Genomic DNA, 18,798 nt, shown 5'->3' with positions numbered 1-18,798 from the left:
CACACACACACACACACACACACACACACACACACACACACACACACACACACACACACACACACACACACACACACACACACACACACACACACACACACACACACACACACACACACACACACACACACACACACACACACACACACACACACACACACACACACACACACACACACACACACACACACACACACACACACACACACACACACACACACACACACACACACACACACACACACACGCACGCACGCACGCACGCACGCACGCACGCACGCACGCACGCACGCACGCACGCACGCACGCACGCACGCACACACACGTTTTCATTGCCGAGCGCTGCACTACCGCATTTAAACCTCCAGATACAGTAAAGCTCACGTGAGTGAAATGGCATATGCGTATATGAGAGACATAAGGTTGATGTTCTGCGACGAACGTGCCCCTAATTCGGTTGTGTGATCACGCGCCCTGTGCTCGGCGCCCTGTGCTCGGCGCCCTGTGCATACAGTTGGGAACGTGTTGGAACGTGTGTCGTTCTAGTCTTACATTTAAGTTTCCTTGACACTCCTTTTCGCTTTTCGCACCGGTACGGCATGATAGTGACGCAATTCAGTGTCTTCCGCTCTCAGGCTTAGTTTAGATGCAATTAAAATTATTTTACATGCCACAATTCACACACAGATCCGTTTCCATAACGCGTCGTTGAAAGGCCAATTTGATACACCACCATTTTGACCTTTTGAAATATAACACCTAATGCCACAACAGAAAAGTGCAGATCAATAACGCGCAGTGAAGTACATGTCGAAATAAGTTTAATCATGCTATGCGCCGTGGCACATACGCATTACGGAGGAATGGACACATAATCCACCCCCCCCCCTCACACACACACACATATATATATATATATATATATATATATATATATATATATATATATATATATATATATATATATATACAGAGAGAGAGAGAGAAGCGAGGAAGAACAGGGAGGTTAAAGCGGCAAGGTGTTTAAAAGAGAAAGAGAGAGGAAAGAATGAAATAGAGAGAGCACTAGCTGCATGCACGCACCATTGAGCATGCACGCAACGTCTATGAAGAGTCATAGCGGCTCGTCGACTTCAAGTACTGAAGTACTTCTTGCGAGAGCGCCTCATAAATGAGTCATATTTTGCTTCTCTAAAGCAACGCTTCAGGGTTTGCAGTTTGCCCTGCGTCAAAGGACTTACGAGCAATTGGTACAGCGGATAAATAATTATTGTCGTAATTCTCTTGAGACAGCACATGATATAATACTTAAGTGGTTGTCGGGACGTACCGGTATTACTGGTAATAATTTCGCCGACAATGTTGAGCAGTATGTTCATGATGGACGCCGAGCGGTTCCGATCCCACTATTGCTGCAAAGAAACTATTTTTTTTTTGGCTCGGACTGTACCGCGCACTAGTTCCCCGAAGAATCACATACATCAACTTTCCCCTTCCTTAGAGCCGCAAATGCTATCATGAAATTTCCCGCTCCAATGCAGCGTTGTTATGCCGACTCTGGATCAGGATGGCATTCACGAAAGCTTGCTCGTTCCGCCTAAGCGCGACTTCTGCGGAACCGAAGAGACTACTGAACACCTCCTGCACTTCCCTTCCCGCTATGACGTCCAGCCCCACCTTCTTCGGAGAGGATTAAACCGGCTGGACTGGAATACCGTTTTGAGAAGCCAAGATTCGTGAACCATGGCCGTGCGCATCGCTGGGGCAGAAAGCAACCAATGGACACTGGGCACAGTACATATACGTCATATACCCGAAGGAATAATAATGATATGCCATTATTTAATATTTTGTTACTCATAAAATAGGTGGGCTCGCTGGTGCTGCATTGTAGGTTTGTATTAAACCATACCACCTGGCCCACCCTACGCGAATTGTGGATATATCTCAGTAATGTTTCGCATTTAGGAACGAAGGGCATCATTGAATATGTACGCGGATATGATTTTGCTACAAAATCCTAGTCGACAGCCCCGCGAGATTATATCTTCTTATGAATCCATCAAAGTGCGTTATAAGAATAACATGCCTGTCAAAGGTTTGGTTCCCGGTTATTCTTGTTTACAACGTTGCTTCAATACAAACCTGTACTGGGCCCTGTGCAGACACCCAATAAATGCGTCCCAAGTTTCGACACAAGGATAAGTCCCAGTAATTTCATTTGGAATCGTACAATAAGATTACATCCGTAAATGTATGTAACATGTGGTTGCTAGATTTATCTATTTGATCCAAGATAATTTCATACCAGAAGGATTACTTAATTGTTCGAGCCGCGAAATCATGATTCGGAACTGAAATAGCGTCTTAATTGTTGGGTTTAAGAAGGCACGACTCAATTATACTCTGTGTTTCGGCAAATACTTAAAATAATTTTTTGCAACAGTGCATTACAATTAGGCAGGGTATTATTCTGCCGAATCATTACATGCGCCGGTGAAAGCCAGAAGCTGTGTCATGTTCATTGTTTGACACTTTACTAAATGTGAGTACTCAGGACAAAGTGTTCGCAGGATAATGGAGACTCAACCGTCGACGAAGGGAAGCTTGGAACCAGCGTTTCAGCAAACCGAGTTTTTGTCCGTTAGGATAAAGAGTAGTCCTGACGAAAGCAAATCCTTTTGTCGAAACGATGACTGCTGCCTGATGCTCTTAATGCTCGAGCACTGTTAAAACTAACTAATCATCGTCGTACATAATTTGCATTCTGCACGTGTTTCTGTTAGTGCGATTAAGCGTGGCTCTTACTCATCGCAAGTCGAGTTGATACGAAATACTAGAAATTATGTAACTGCCACTGACAATCAGTTTGAAATATTCGACTCCGAGATCTGTAATAAAACACAACGGCATTCCACACTGTTTTACAGCAATGCATAAATAAGACTCTTAAACAACCAAAACTAGAGCCTATCAGATCCCCTTATTCTGGCTCATTCCAGGAATCTGATATACCTGGCGTATAGATACTGGCGACAGCCCGAAAAATGATTTGGTAGAACCTAAAGAGCCAGCAAATAATAAATTACTAAATTCGCGAAGATAAGTTGTAGAATGGGCGGGTGCGGGTTGCTTCTAATGCAGGAAGCCGTCTTTAAATTTTCGTTTTCATGTAGACTTCTGCTGACTGGCAGTTACATCTGTGAAAACTCCAGCGTAAGCGTTGTATTCCATTTTAGGAATCCTTACCGATGTTTAGGGCTAGTTGTCGGCTGACAGTGTTCTTGGTGCATGTTTGCTAGAACTCAACTTCAGCTACATTTATTTTGAAACGAAGTCTGGAGGAGGGGGGGGGGGAGAGGAGGCTTAAACAATGTGCGTTATGCCCCCACACAGTCATGTCGGACAGCTAGTCACACGTAACACTCCATGACAGACTCGCGCCAACGCAGACGGCACAGTCATCCTTTATGTTGAAAACGGCAGTATACATCAGAGCGACATGTTTCCATGAAGCTCTATTACGTGGCGTTGAACCTGTCTTTGCGATTTTTGCCCTTTTGAATAAAGGTCACGGAGCACGTTGTCAGACATGTCTTATAAAAGTTGTGCGCAATTTTCTGATGCCATTGACGTCAGTCTACAGCTTCCAATATACGCAGTAACTGTCATGGATTCGTGCGCTTAAATAAAAACATTCGATGTACTATAGGGGGAGTTACGACCAAAAGTACTCTCGTTTGCCGTGACAATTCTGCCTGCTTGAAAGGTTGCATGTCCAGTAATACAAAGTACTACTTGTCGTTCGAACCTATGAGCTGAGCGAAAAGCCGACGTTGGATTCTACGTTTCTTGGTCGGAAGTTTACCGGTGAGAGAACTTATGCTGACATCAAAACTCGACTGCAAGCTGTGTGTTCCCTGGTATTACGTTCAATGTTGTCACAATTCTTCAACCCGTATCTGATATGTTCATTGTATTTGGCGCTGTATGGTAAGCTATAGACGTAAGCTTTAAATCAGCTCTTGAGAACGCCTGTACAAAGTTGGTAAGTGAGCATTTCAAAATTTTACGCCTGTACAAAGTTGGTAAGTGAGCATTTCAAAATTTTATTTACACCTTTCTGATGCAATATCGAACATAATCAGCCTGTAAGCTTCTGATGCTGCGCGGCGCTCGACCTGTTGTATCGAGATTGCAATTGGCAGCAATCAAACTGTTTTCACGCGCTCGACCATTGCCACTTCAAAAGCAGCCGCTGTTTCTGACCAAGACGGCCGTACCTACAGATATCCATTAAAAAAAGAACAATACTTCTCTGAGTAAAATAGTCCGGCACTTATGTTTGGTGCACATAAGCATGCAGACATCTGTTCACTCTCGCGCGTATTTGAAGACAAAGAAACAGATACTAGCAAGAATCAATTTAAGCCCGTAAAGTGTTGCATGTTCTGCAAGACAGAAACTATCATTAAGCAATGAACTGGGGCGGCTTGCACGAACATTTAATAACAAAAATATTAACTAATTTGAGAACGCGTTCTTGTGCGGTCTAAACGTTGTCTATAGAACATTTAAGAACGCGTTCTTAAATTCGTTATAATTTACGTTAATAAATGTTCGTGCAAACTGACCCTGAGTTTTTCCTGCTTCTCCCGCATCTTTAATGTCTTTGGCGCCTTTCTCGGAGATGGTACTTTCATCTTCTTTTAAATGAAATTCACCTAGACATATAACATGGGAGCACTTACGTATTGTGCACATCCCTGTGTAGTGCGGCAGTGCAAAACACAACGGCGACACGAAGCAATCAGAATGGGCACTTTTTTGTGCTCTTCGTGTTTTGCGCTGCCGTACTCGTAATGACACATTACCAAGTAGCCCGGTTGTCCGGTCTATTGCCTGTATTGTCTCCTCGTTTTAGCTGAATTGAAATTCCGTCCTTTTATTGAGGACCAATGTTTCCACGTGATTTCATGTTATCTCCGTTATAGTGGAAAGAAGAAATGTTCTTGTTGACTTTGCAATAATAGCCTTGGCTCATTGCAGATGAAAGCTCAATTTCTCTTCGTGACCACGTCTCTTTTAGTTTTCGGTAAGCAACCGTGTTGTATTCTTACAGCAAACGCCTGACTTTACCGAGCGTGCATTCGCAAATGCATGTATTGCTTCGGAACTACTGACGGAGCAGCAGTGCTAGAAAAAGAATGTGTCGCCCACAATGCGAAGTTGTAAAGCGATAGCTGATGAAAGAAAAAGAGACAAGAAGACATAGACTCTGCCGCCTCGCGTGCTAAGCAGCTGCACTTCAATGTACATGGTTTTACATGACCTCCTAAGCTATGGCCGAAGCGCCAACCATTGCGGCATTGTAATCGACACGGCGATCCCGGCCCCGGCGGCCGCATTTCGATGGGGGCGAACTGCGAAAACACCCATGTAGCTGGACTTAGGTGCACGTGAAGGAACCCCTGGTGGTCCAAATTATTCCGGAATCTCCCCCTACGGCGTACCTCATAGTCAGATCGTGGTTTTGACATGTAAAACCCCAGAATTTTTTAAAATCGACATGGCGCAACGTAATTTCATTAAGATGACACGTGCGATCGCTCTGTAGTCGGTTCACCCTAAGGATGGAGTAGTCTGAAGTGTTCGTTTTGTAGTTTGAATGAAGGCGTTATTGCAAACACAGGTGAACTACCAAAGGCGACAACAGACCGGTGTAATTTCGGAATTCTCAGCCTTTGAAGTCATGCTGATATTAATTGTACATTGCCTACCATTCGGTTCCACCGGTAAACGGCAACACCAGCCACGTAATGTATTCCGGAGTCTCAGCCAGATTGAACTTGTAGTCTGCATCACTTTGGTGCCTGCAAGATACAGAGAGGAATAAGTGATGCTTGTAAGTCTTGTTCCGCGAACAGTGGACGATTCTACCACTGACGAGCGGTCGGATGCCAGTATTGTGAAGCTGGTGACGTATGGCCGCTTCATATTGTGCCTGTTCTGCTTTAAGCCGAACTCAATTCAACATTATTTTTCGTAGTGTACACTAGAAGACGTCCTTCGGGGCTATAAGTTGCGATATAGACAAGGAAAATAAAATAGAATACAAATATATGCAGTCTCAGATACAAAGCAAATCGTTATAAGCACATCAGATAAGAACAAACCCTAACATCGCCAGTACAGAATATGAGCACATTAAAGTAAGAAAGCGGCACTAATGTTGAAAATTACTACACATAATAATTAAGAAAAATATAAATTATTACCAACATCAAATCAAACGAGAATAAGAACTTTCTATCACTTGTAGGAGTGTTACAATATATCTAGTTTTACACCATCATCATCAACATAGTCATCAGCCTATTTGATGTCCCCTGCAGGAGGAAGGCCTCTCCCTGCGATCTCCAATTACCCCTGTCCTGCGCCAACCGATTCCAGCTTGCGCCTGTATAGCTTTACAGTGCCGACATAACTGTGTCCCCTGAAGAAAATATGTATTTAACTCTTTAGAGGAGAAACTTGCAGCGTTTTGGCGTTTGTTTAGTAATGCTGGAATGTTGTATGCAATTGATCTTTGCTTATAGGAGCTTTGAAAGCTCCTATAAGCTGCAAGGCAGCTTCGACACCTGGCACGTAGCCTCACAGTGACCGAGTGGAACTCGCAAAACTTACGACTGACACGACTACATCGACTAAACCCCTCCCTGCAGCTCCGACCTCCACCCGGACTTCCTCGACGTGAAGCTACGCTCCTCTGTCGCCTTTGGTTAGGAGTGGCCTTCACAAAGGCATACTCTACATTAATTGGAGTGACTGACAGTGCAGCATGCGAGGTCTGTGGCTCCGAAGAAAACATCGACCACCTCCTGTGCCATTGTCCAAGATATGACCTAGAGAGAAAAGAACTTGCCAAAGCTTTCCAAAAACTGGACAATCGGCCGCTTTCTGTGCAGGTGCTGCTGGAACACCGCCCCCATCGCCCGTCGGCCCATAAAGCAGTGAAGGCACTTTTGTGTTTCTTAAGGACGACGGGCTTGTGCAACCATTTGTGACTACCAATGCAATTTCTGTAAGGCCACACACGTCATCGAACTCACTGCAATTTCCTTCCCTCCTCTCTTTCCCTGTTATCTTTGTTTTCCCCCTTTTCCATTCCCCCTGTGTAGGGTAGCCAACCGGACGTGATTCTGGTTAACCTCCCTGCCTTCTTCTTATCTCTTTCCCTCCTATAAGCAAAGCAAAGCTCCTAAGCTCCTTTGCTACCGGGGCCTGTCTGTTGTTGCGCACTTGGCACTTAATGCCCACAGCACTTAAAGGTAATGTCGGCGCTTTTACATGTGGCAGGCTGCTCCTAGCCGCATGACAACAACAACAACAACAACAACAACAACAACGACGACGACGACGACGACGACGACAAAGAGAAAAGTAAAATAACTAAATACTGAACAGAGTCGAAAGGCGAGAACATAAATGCGAAGTCGTTAAAGTTAGAAGAACATCAAAGTTTAAGCAAAGCTGTTGGCGCTCGGAAGCTGTAAGCAGATGGAAAGACCCATTTCGGCGCGAAATCGCGTATTGTCGTTAAATAGGAACTAAAATGAATCAGTTAGTTTGTAGTGGCAAAAATGTTTAACTCATTTCGCGATAACAGGCTGATTAGTAGAACAGGAAATATTAGGCAAAATTCTATACAATTATTTTTTTCAAATTTTGCACCTACACCCGAGCGCCCGTACGTTAGTCTGCCATCATAACTTAAAAATGTTTTCTCGTATTTCGGCCATTGTGGCACCCTGAATACTTTCAGAATTTTCTGAGTTCATGCATCGCTCCCGTTAGCATACAACATAGTTTATGTTTACTGAAAAAAGAATTAATTGAGCCGGACCGGACGCCGTCGTATACCGTGATGGCGACTTATTGCAAGAATTTCAAGGCGGTGTCGCCACCCGTCTTTGGTTTCCCTGTCTTTGGCTTGTTAAGCCTCCTTACACGATAAGAAAGGTTTTTCTGGTATTGTGGAAAGGTTTTTTACTGATAGAACCCAACTTATCTTTTTCTTTAGTGTCCGTTTAAATTTACAATTCATGGCGCTCTAAGCAGATCATTAACCTTACGGAAAACCAGATGATTATTCTGCACTTATTTTTTCCAGAAAGAGTGTTTGAAATGAAGAGGCTCGAAGCAATGGTTAACAGAAATTCCCTACAGCTAAACTTAAACACACATCTTCAAAATATCATTTTATTTTGGTCGCGGATCGCAAAGCTACTCTATAATAACGCAAGAGAGCACGCCATCTACTTTTGTTTAATGCAGACAAGTACTTTTTTCAGAATAATGTACGATTGTACAACGTATGTTTTAAGCGCAAGTTTAGTGGGCCTTCAATATCTACAGTGTGGTGTGGCCTACAAGTCACATAAACACTTTTTTTAATCTTCCGCGTCGACTTTACATCTACACTTGCTACGGAGAATAAAATCGTCGTTATCTGCTGCCTCATAAGATAGCCGATAATGATACAAGAGCTAGCAAATAATTATGTTTTTTCCTTCTACCTCACGCAGGCCAAGTACTTCGAGCTGCCAGCAAGGATGACATGAAACAACGGTTTCCCGTGCAAATGCAAATCAATAAAACCATAGTGCTGGAAAACTTAACGTTGGCATTTAGGCACTGGTTACTATGGCGCTACACGTTTAACTTTACAAATGGCTTGCTCTCTGTACGTAGCGACGGCAATCTACGTGCGAACTGCGAGCTGAAAGTGGCAGAGAAATGGCTCACCATTGTTTGCTCCTTCGACCTTTCGAAAAGCGTTGCAACGTACTTCGTCACAAAGAAGAACAGCTTGAGATGGAAGACACAATACTTCAACATCACTGATATCATCAATACGGGAACGTTTAATGTGTATGTGTGGTTCAAGTCGGATAGTGGCGGGGGTAAGTACTATGTATTTCTCAGATGTCGTCCTATATATGGCGTGTAACTGTTTTTTGTTGGCAACATACAGGGGAACAGCATTAACTTGTGAAAGGTATCGCAAAAAGAAGTTAACCAGTTGCCCCGAGCTGTCCACATTGTATAAAAGACCGAGGTATAAGGCGGCTTTGTGTTACTTAACGCACATGTACCGCTGAAAGCTACGGAAGCAAAAGTCATACGAAGAATAAACAATGACAATGTGCTTCTGCTGCGGTTGACGCAAATTGTATGGTTGCAATTATAAGCACCGCTAACCTTTCACGAAGGGCTGACGCCTCTTTCAATGTTTGGAAATTTTGCTCGTCGGCGCTCCTCGTCGTATATTTTTTCTCCGCATGCTAGGGTAGAGCATCTTTTTGAGAATGCGGGGGCGTGAGGAATAGTTATGTGGTTCCCGCGCCCCATCACTTGTCCTACGTGGACCTTTTCCGCGTGACACAGGAAAGTACGAGAAAACACCCTCCGCCCATTGGGTGCATCTATGCAGCTTGTATTTTGTGTATTCATACAAATTTCTCATTGCGTCTTAGTCTTCGAACTGCACAGTATTATGAAAAAGCACACATCGAAGGTAGGGAGAAATTGTAGTGGAAAGCGTGTTCAAAGAAGGTCAGAGGCCCATATATGTTTCAGCGCCAGGTTAAGAATTTCTGCTTTATTTTCGTGTGTCAAAAGGAAATCTCAGGGAAGTGACAGAAAGCGCTAGTCGCATTCTATAGCAACTGTTTCGCGCATTGCTGGCGATATCACATATACCAAGTTTTCTTTCTTTTCTATTTTTCACCTGGCACATTTCTTTTCCTCATATGACAGGCGAAGCTCTAGTTCTTCCTTAAAATTACGTTATTTACCAAAATTAAAGTTTTCTTTTTCCTTCGAAAAGACATCAGTATTTACTTTTAAGAACCTGTACATGTTCCCTGAGCCATTTAGTGACGCTACTGGCGCTTTCGCCGTACTTTTCTGAATGACACCATAAGACTTGATGTAACACAAATGCCTCAGCGATCATCGGAGCTGAAGTTCATTCATTACCTAATGTCAGCCGCTCGGGTGAACAAATGATACATGCAAGTTAGAGTACTGTTCTGGATATAAATCAGTATCGGATCAATAGTAAGACGACGAAAGTGGCGTAAGCAAAATAAAATTCGTCGTCGTGAAGGGGCAGGCCGCCAATAGAGGCATGATAACTGTTATACAGATGGAACAACAGAACCTCGAACAATTCATTTCATGCCTTTTTACAAAGTATAAGAACAACTTGCAAAAGCGCGAAAAAATATGAAGAAAAAGAAACATAAAGGAAATAGCATGAGTGTTTAAGGAAAACTTGCCCCATTATTCCAGTTTAGATGTATCTGTGGCCAAAAAATAGGCGCCATAATGCGATCATCCGTTTTGAGAAAGAAAATGATAATTTGGTTTAGTTTGTTACGCATACAACAAGGTTTTATTGTAGATATGCTGACTTTAGAGCACTTTTTTTGTCGAGTATCACAACCCTGTGTTGGCGCTGGGTGAAATTTTGTTGCCATTCTCCGCGTCATGAGGCTGAGGCTAAGGGAGAGGAATTATTAGGACGACGGGAGGGCTTGACAATGGCTGCGTCACACGCCGTGGCCTGACGGAACGGACACACAAGGCAGATCCAGTTTTGAGCGTTTCAGTGTTAGTGAGCCCTAGTGTAAAATGGGATGCGCCGGTTCAAATCTCATGGCAAGTTGAGGCAGTAGTCTGGAATTTAGTGCATTGGTAGCAGGTGTTACCTCTCGTGTAGCATATTTTCAATAATTATTACGTTTCAAAGATGCTTTAGAAGTGGAAATAGAACACTTAGCATGCATTTAAGAACTTTCGATTACCTAGTATCATACGGCTGAAGTACCACGCCCCCATTGTTAGCCTAGATATGCAATGCCTGGTTCATTGCAAAGCTTTCTGAAGGGTGCGCTTTGCTAATTATCTTTATTTAAAGAGAGGCATTACGAAAGGCATTGGTGTTTACAAGGTTTAAAATATGAAACTGAAAATTTAGCGTGTGCTTAAGCAACTAGTGAAAACATAATATTTTAGTAAAAGAATTAGCACTACTTTATTTTGGTTCACTGTGTAGGATAGACAACAGTGTAATAATTTCTACTATGCAGCTGTAGTCTATATTGCGTTCGCGTTTTCTTTACCCTTGATGCGCCTAAGCAAGTGCGAAGGCTTCAACTTAACTTGCAGTACTCTTATGTCGCACTTCTATTATCACACGTCACCAAAAAACACTCAGTCAAGGCACAGTGATGACAACGAAGCCCAATCGCCCAATCTTGTATAATTCGCATGAAAGGAGAGAAAGCAAAAAGGGCATCATACAGTTAATGGCGAATTCTAGAAGATGGCTTGCAGCAGCTCCTTTGGAACAGTTTCTGCATTTTTTTGGAACGGCATTCTGCACTTTTCGAAATGGCTTTGCAGTGCGATAGCGATAGGCAAAATCATCCCCCTGTTATAACTGCACATTGAGAGCGATTGTCAAGCCGAGGTTAGTCAGCGGAGAAGGCGAGACTTGTTCGCCAAAGCGCTTGGAGTTGAACTGCCCTTGAGGATCCGGGGTAACACGAGAACCAATTTAGCAAGCGCTTTGCCTCGCCTTTCAGCTGAGGCAGTAATGATTGTACTCTTCCTGAGAACTTTGACGCGTTCCTTTATGTTGGAAAGAGGAAAAGATCGGAATATATATCGGAATAGATCGCTTTCCTTCTGCCACATGAATCCGACAAAAGTTTTCCTAAGCAAAAGGTGGTGAGCTCGTAGGGGAGCTAGAGGTTCGCGCCTGAACGGTTGCCGCCATGTTGCCTGACGCTGCAGCGTAAGATACCTTAACCTCTTTCGCGATGTTTTGGTTTAGGTAACGAGAAAACGCGACACATAAAAAAAAGTTACTGTTCAGAGTATTCGCCGCGGTAAGCCGCTATCTATACAAGTACCGCAACGAACAGAGTCCCTATCTTGAATGCTGTATGTCTTCAAATACAGTTAATGTTGGTTGTGGAACGTAGAGATGGAAAGCGCTCAAGTCAGCCAGTACATCACTAGTGTCTGGGCACAGCGCGCAGAACTTTGTCTTATGGCACTGATGCGGTTCTTGTTTTCTTTTTCAGCGCATTCAGAAGCACATACTTGCAGACTCATTCTGAGTTCGGTGAGCCTGTACATCGACCCGTCATCTACGTCGAAGTTCCGCAAAGTTGCAGCAAAGTTTAGTGAATACGCCATAACAAATATTCAAACGGCAATTGAAAGAGAGTTGAACAACTTCTGCGCGAGGGGTGCCACAAAGATCGAGGAAGAGTTTCGAAGGCGACCACGCACTAACGTTAGTGTGTAGCGTCCTCCATCGGTATATCGTGGAGGCAGGCATATTGTCCGGCATTGCAAGGCTACGAAAATAAATGCTGCTCGGTCTGTGACGTGCGCATGAGCATGTCGTGGCTGGCAGAAAGCTTCCAGGCAGCTAATCGAGTGGCACGTCTTTTCCTGGCTCGCCGTCGGTGCAAAGTGGTGACCCGGACTGCGTCAATGTTCTTTGACCAGTCCCACCCCGCTGTTCCGACTGCAACCTCTTTGAGCACCACACCGTCAGCTGCAAAGTTGCACCTCTTTCAACCTCTCGCACGTCGACATGGTTTACTGTGGATGCGGGACCGGGTAGGCACCTTTGTTCAACAAGATATTCTTCCTTCTCTCACTACAGCTTGTGCTTAAACATTCGTGTTACACAGGGGCGTAGCCAGGGGGGGGGCTTATGGGGCTTCAGCCCCCCCCGAAATGTTTTCGTGCTGTCCATGCACCGCCGACCAAAGCGACCCCCGGCGCCGGAAATCACTCCGGATTTTGTCTAGAATGTCTTTTTGACGCTCGAAAAGACATTTAACCGCGAAGATTGCGAACTCGGGCTGGATTTCGTGGCAACGCCCATACACCGGCAGTCATATAATGCCAAGCAGTCCCATCCGAGCACAAAGTTTCAAGGGCGCTTTGATGGTGAGCGGGCTCGCCGCGGCATCTCACTGAGGCCACGGAATCTATGGAGTGCATGGATATCAATTGCGAAACATTATGGATATAAATCGCATAAGCTCTTGATGTGAAACGTCCATTGACATTTCCAAAAATTGTGTTTTAAGTTTTCAATTGCGGAACTTTGTGGGTTTAATGTTGTTATAAACATTTGACGCCAAAGGTCCATTGACTTTTCTAAAGCCTTACATCGGAACATACAACGAGACAAGCCAAATCAACACACTAGCAGACGAGTTGACAAAGCACGCAGCGAGGTCCAATGAGACGATGCGTTGGGGTGGTTCATTTGTGCCGTCATGGCACATAAAAAAATATCAACATTTTTTTTAACCTACGCCAGAACATCCATGTCAAGACACTAAAGCCAGGCAAAGTAGCTACGTTCTTATTTATTTTTTCTACTTTGACTTTTATTCGCCGAGGACACATTGAGCCTCTTCAATTTTTTTTTTTTTTGTTCTCGCTACCCTACCCGCGGGCTGCCAGAGCGAGCCAGAGCGCATATGTTTTTCTCGTATGGCCCCGACCACCGCGCGGTACACTTCGGTGGGCGTTCGGTTTGCTCTGGCCGAGTGGAATTTCACCTGACAGAGTTTTGGAAGCTTTCTGGCTAGCAGACGAGAAAAAAAAAATGGTTGCTTGCCGTCATCACTGCGGGGACTCGAAGATTGCACCGCATTCATTGAGCGGAACCTTTCCGGAAAGTCTTGTTTCGCCGGTGTAGGATACTGAGCAGTATGCGTATTGTTCTCAGTGGGCCAATCGTCTCATGTTTTCTTCGGTATTAATTCCGTAGCCCCATTAGCTGCCCGATGTAGGCATTAGATTCTGGCCAACATACTTTCCTATGCGTTCTTTTTTTCATTTCGGTGCCTCCGCCCCACAGAAAAAAAATACATTGTTGCGGCGCAGCGAATTGTCGCATGGTGAAAGTTCGATTTTGATACTTCTTTTGCGGAAAGTAATGGGCGATGGGACGCTTCAGTTTCCGGATACGTTTATTATATTATTGCGAAAGCAATTATATGGACACTCCAGGCGCATTCCTGCCATCGCCGTCGCCTATAAAGTCCAAGGGTGATAAAATCGTGACCACGCGCTGCATACTGTATGTGCGAGTGAAAGCGTAGGAGGGGAGGTGGGATGGGTGAGCCGAAGATGGTGGCTCAGTCTTGTATGCGCAAATGAGAAAAGCGGGGAGCAAGCGCACCGCCTTCCATCGCGCGCAATACATCGGGGGGAGTGGATGGAATGGGGGCGGAATCTAGGATTCTGTGAATCTATGATTGTGCAACATGTTTATTTGCCTTGTTTGACGCATTACATACAGTTACTTTTTCTTACATACATAGACTCATTGGAGACTTATACGTATACCTAAATATCTTGTTGCTAGGTTTTGTGTATACATGCAGTGAACTTTGTTTGCAGTGACAGTTTTTTGTTCTTTATCAAGCCGTATTTTCGCATTTGTATACCCATTGTATCTTTGCATTTCTAATGTAGGAGGGCGAGTCAAATGAAAGTGCGCCTAACCTAACCGCGCAAAATGGTTCGGTTCATTATCTGCGAGGCATGCGCGTAGGAGAACGGCATGTCGCATTTACAAAAGTGACACGCAGGTGTGAAGATAACTGTTCTTTAATGCTCTCATACACTGGGTTGAATATGATTGCGTCGCATGATGGATACTTCAAAAGTTGAACAGCTCGGTGTCGCGAAGTTTTTGACAGCTAAAGGTGTTTCCAAAACAGAAATTAATCGCCGTATGGCTGCCGTTTACGTTGAACACGGCATTTCATTGAGCACTGTGAAGCGTTGGAACAAATGGTTTAAAGGACGTTGTAAAGACATTCCAAGACTGGGCCAAAACCATCGTGCAATCACCCCCCACACAATTTCAAAGGTTCATGAGCTGATGAAACAAGAAGCGAGCATAAGCATCGATGAACTGGCAGACCGTCTGAACATCAGTCACGGTTCGGTTCACGCCATAATTCATGAGCTTCTCGGTTATCGGCTCTTTGGTGCGCAATGGATCCTCAAGATTTTGATCCATCGCGAGAAGACGGAGAAGTTTCGCGCTGCCTTGACTCATCTGATCGGGTATCACAATGAGGATGACGACTTCTTGTTTGCATTTGTGATTGGGGACGAACCTTTATGGCACTACTACGAGCCTGAAACACGAAGGCAAACTTACAGTGGAAACATTCGAATTTACCACGCCCAAAGAAATGCAAAGGCCACCATTTCCGCTGGAAAGGTGTTGTTGACTTTTTTTTCGGTCGTCAGGGTCCATTACTGATGAAATTTGCTAAATCTTGAGAGGCTATCAATTGTTTCCGATATTGCGAAACGCCAGAACGGCAGTGTGTCGCAATCAAGAACGAACAACGTGGAAAATTGACGAATGGGGTCATCTTGTTCCACGACAATGCCTGTCCCCACGTCGCTTATGTGGTTAATACAAAGCTGGCAAAATTCAAGTGGGAAACGCTGCAGCATCCGCCATACAGCTCAGACCTGTCACCTTGCGACTTCTACATTTTGGGGCAGCCGAAAAAACAGCTCGAGGGAACCAGATACAGACTTTTTGAAGCAGCAACCCAAGGAATTTTATAAGACGGGAACCACGCGACTCGTTAGTCAATGGGACAAATGTCTAAATTCTCATGAATACTACTTTTAAAGAAAGTACCCCGTTGTTGGCTCACATTCATTTGACTTTCCCTCGTATATCTTGCAGAATTCCTGCTTTTTATGCGTGCCCTCTGTTGCGACTATGATTTCGGTGCAATTACTCACGATACACGACCGGTGACAGCTGCTCCTGCGTAATACATTAAAACAAATTACAGCGTCATTGAGATTTTTCACTGGTCATTGCATATATACAAGAATGTAAGCACGGTTCTTGAATGACAAAGTTTTGTTAACATATTTGTCCTCAACTTGTTCAGTTCATTGCCTTTTAATTTTTCATATCAGTGGCATGCACTGCTTTCCTGGTTTCGAACTGATATAGTTCTAAAGTTCGTGTGATATTTTATTTAATTAAATAGACAAAAGTATGGAAGCATTGATACCAGTTATTTTGGGCAAAATTTTTGGCACATACGAGTATATTCTTTTATGAAAAAATACATATTTTATTGTTTTGACTGTGCGTAGCGTTCAAGAATTCGTTTGCAGCATCTTTGGCAATGACAATGCAGTTATTATTCACGGATTTGATCCCTTGACAAATTGTTAAGAGGAAGCTTTAGCTCGGGCCCAATCCGACGCGGCCTATTCAAATACTTGTAAAACGCAGAAACTATTTTCTTAAATAATCCTGGTAATCGCTTTTGTTGAAATTCGTTGCATTTGAGAGAGAAAGGTAAATCCTAGTTCTGTTGGAAACACAACTTCGATTTAGGGCGTGAATTTTGTTCAAAATATTTTGAAAAATTCGAAAGTTTGAGAAAATAGACGCACGACGTTTACAAACTAATAGCTATGCATGAAGAACAGACATTGTGGTTCTGTAAACGGCATCTATTATAACAGTCAAAGCGGACAAGTTTGCTATGTCAATTTGTATCTTACGTGAATTGGTTACGTTGTGTACAAGGGTTCTGCACAAGCCGTAATTCCACAATACTAATTTTTTTTTAGATTCATGTGTAACATATTCATTTTGTCCGCTGTAGATGTACTATTCACAGAATTGTGTTATCATTTTTCATTGTTGAGTCACGGAGTTTTAAACTTGATAGTTTCGTTTTCTGAAAATGTTTGATTTGGCCAATTTTGAATAAATAATTGACCACCTAAATGAAAAATTCGAAACCAGTAGTCACTAGAATTAAACTTTTTCTTTTAAATGCAACAAACCTCCTCAAATTTGGTGAAGTGGTTGCAGGGAAAAACGAATTCCCCTTCTACATGTATTTAAATAGGAGCACCCGAGCTAAAGCTTCCTCGAACAAAATTGCTGGCTACGCCACTGGCCCCATATATATATATATATATATATATATATATATATATATATATATATATATATATATATGGGGCCAGTGGCGTAGCCCCCCCCGAACAAAATTTGTGGCTACGCCACTGGTGTTACACAATCACAAATGTCATGAGTGTTTTTTGCTTACCTCATTAACATTTTTAGGAAGTTCTTTGGAAGTTCAGGAATTTCAAGAAACAGAAGTATCAATGCTTCTCTTGGGTGGCTTCAAGATAAAAACAAACAAGGCTGATTTTCTGTAGGATAATCAACAACCATTGATGCTGCAACTCGCCATCCTGCCTGGATCCGTCGCTACATCTAGATGAAAGTGCATCGACCTCGTATTTGAAAACAGCGATATAAGCCAATACATCGAGCATATAACTACTCAGTGTAGCGATCACAAGGTCGTCATCCCTGCATTAAAACAAACAAGGGAGACAAAATAAAAATGTCTACGAAATATTCTTTTCGTTCCCACCACAACTATTGCTTCAACATTCGCTTTACACAATCGTAACTGTCCTGTAAGTGTTTTTATTTGCCTCATAAATATTGTTAGGAAATTCCTTGGAAATTGAGGAATTTCAAGAAAATGAAGTATCACGTTTACAACTATGTAGCTCAGAAATAACAAACACCGTCCAAATTCGAAACATTTAAAGCGGACAAAAGTGATACATTAAACGCCGCTGTGAAATGTACCACTTATTTGTGAGTTATAGTTATTTTGTAAAACTCTCGTAAGCATTGTAACAATTCTACGTAGTATAGATTTGTGTATCACATTTCTCCACCTGAAATGCTCTAAAATACGCCGTTTATATAACTACAATATCTGCTTTTGGCGCAGCGTCACGTATTTGCATACTTTGTGCTGCCGTATTTATTTTACTTCTCAATTTTGGTCATCTTTTGTAAAATAGTTCAGGCTACAAATAAAAGTTTGCTTACTGTATAGAGACGGCCCAGTTTAGCGTGCTCTTTGAAATGCAACGAAATTGATTCAAATTGGTTCAGCGGTTCACCAATTAGCGAAATTCTGCGCTTTACAAGTGGTGGAATGGGTAGATCGGAATCGGCATTGAGGTAAACGTTCCTCTTAAAGTCGCTAAGAAGAAAGCCGCTTGTCCGAACACTGCTTGATTGGAGCATACGCGAAGAACATTTAGTAAAGCAATGAACGGGGCTAGTTGGTGGGCGTTCATGATTGTATTGCGCTTAGTGTTAGACTGACGAGCATAAGGGACAAGACACGGACGTACGATGTGCAAACTAATAACTTGTTTAAAACTGTTAAATAACACGCCTATATACAAGGTGATATGGCGGAGGTGATATAAAAAGATATGATAAGGTGACGACATGTGATGATGCGTTGGGCCGGAAAAACATCGTTCACTTGCACCCATTCGCCTGGGCAAACTGGACCTCAGCTTCGATAAGCATGACGGACGGAGTGCTTACGCATTTCTCTTTTTCTTTGGCTATCGCAAGCGCTTCCCATATTTCTCGCTCCGTTTTTGTTTTTTTGATGTGCCAGCTTCTGACAGCGCTTAGCAACTTGGCTGCGCATTGCAAACAGTGCAAATGCTCTCCGCTACAAGAAAGCACCACAGTCATCGGTACATCAAAAACACAACGGAGCGACAAACATGGGAAGCATCTATGATGGCATAAGAAGAAGAAAAGTGCGTAAGCACTCCGTCTAT

Source organism: Dermacentor albipictus, chromosome 4 (genome assembly GCF_038994185.2).
Source record: "Dermacentor albipictus isolate Rhodes 1998 colony chromosome 4, USDA_Dalb.pri_finalv2, whole genome shotgun sequence".
NCBI lineage: Eukaryota > Metazoa > Arthropoda > Arachnida > Ixodida > Ixodidae > Dermacentor > Dermacentor albipictus.
The sequence above is the reverse complement of the archived record's forward strand: the minus strand, read 5'-3'. Positions refer to the sequence as shown.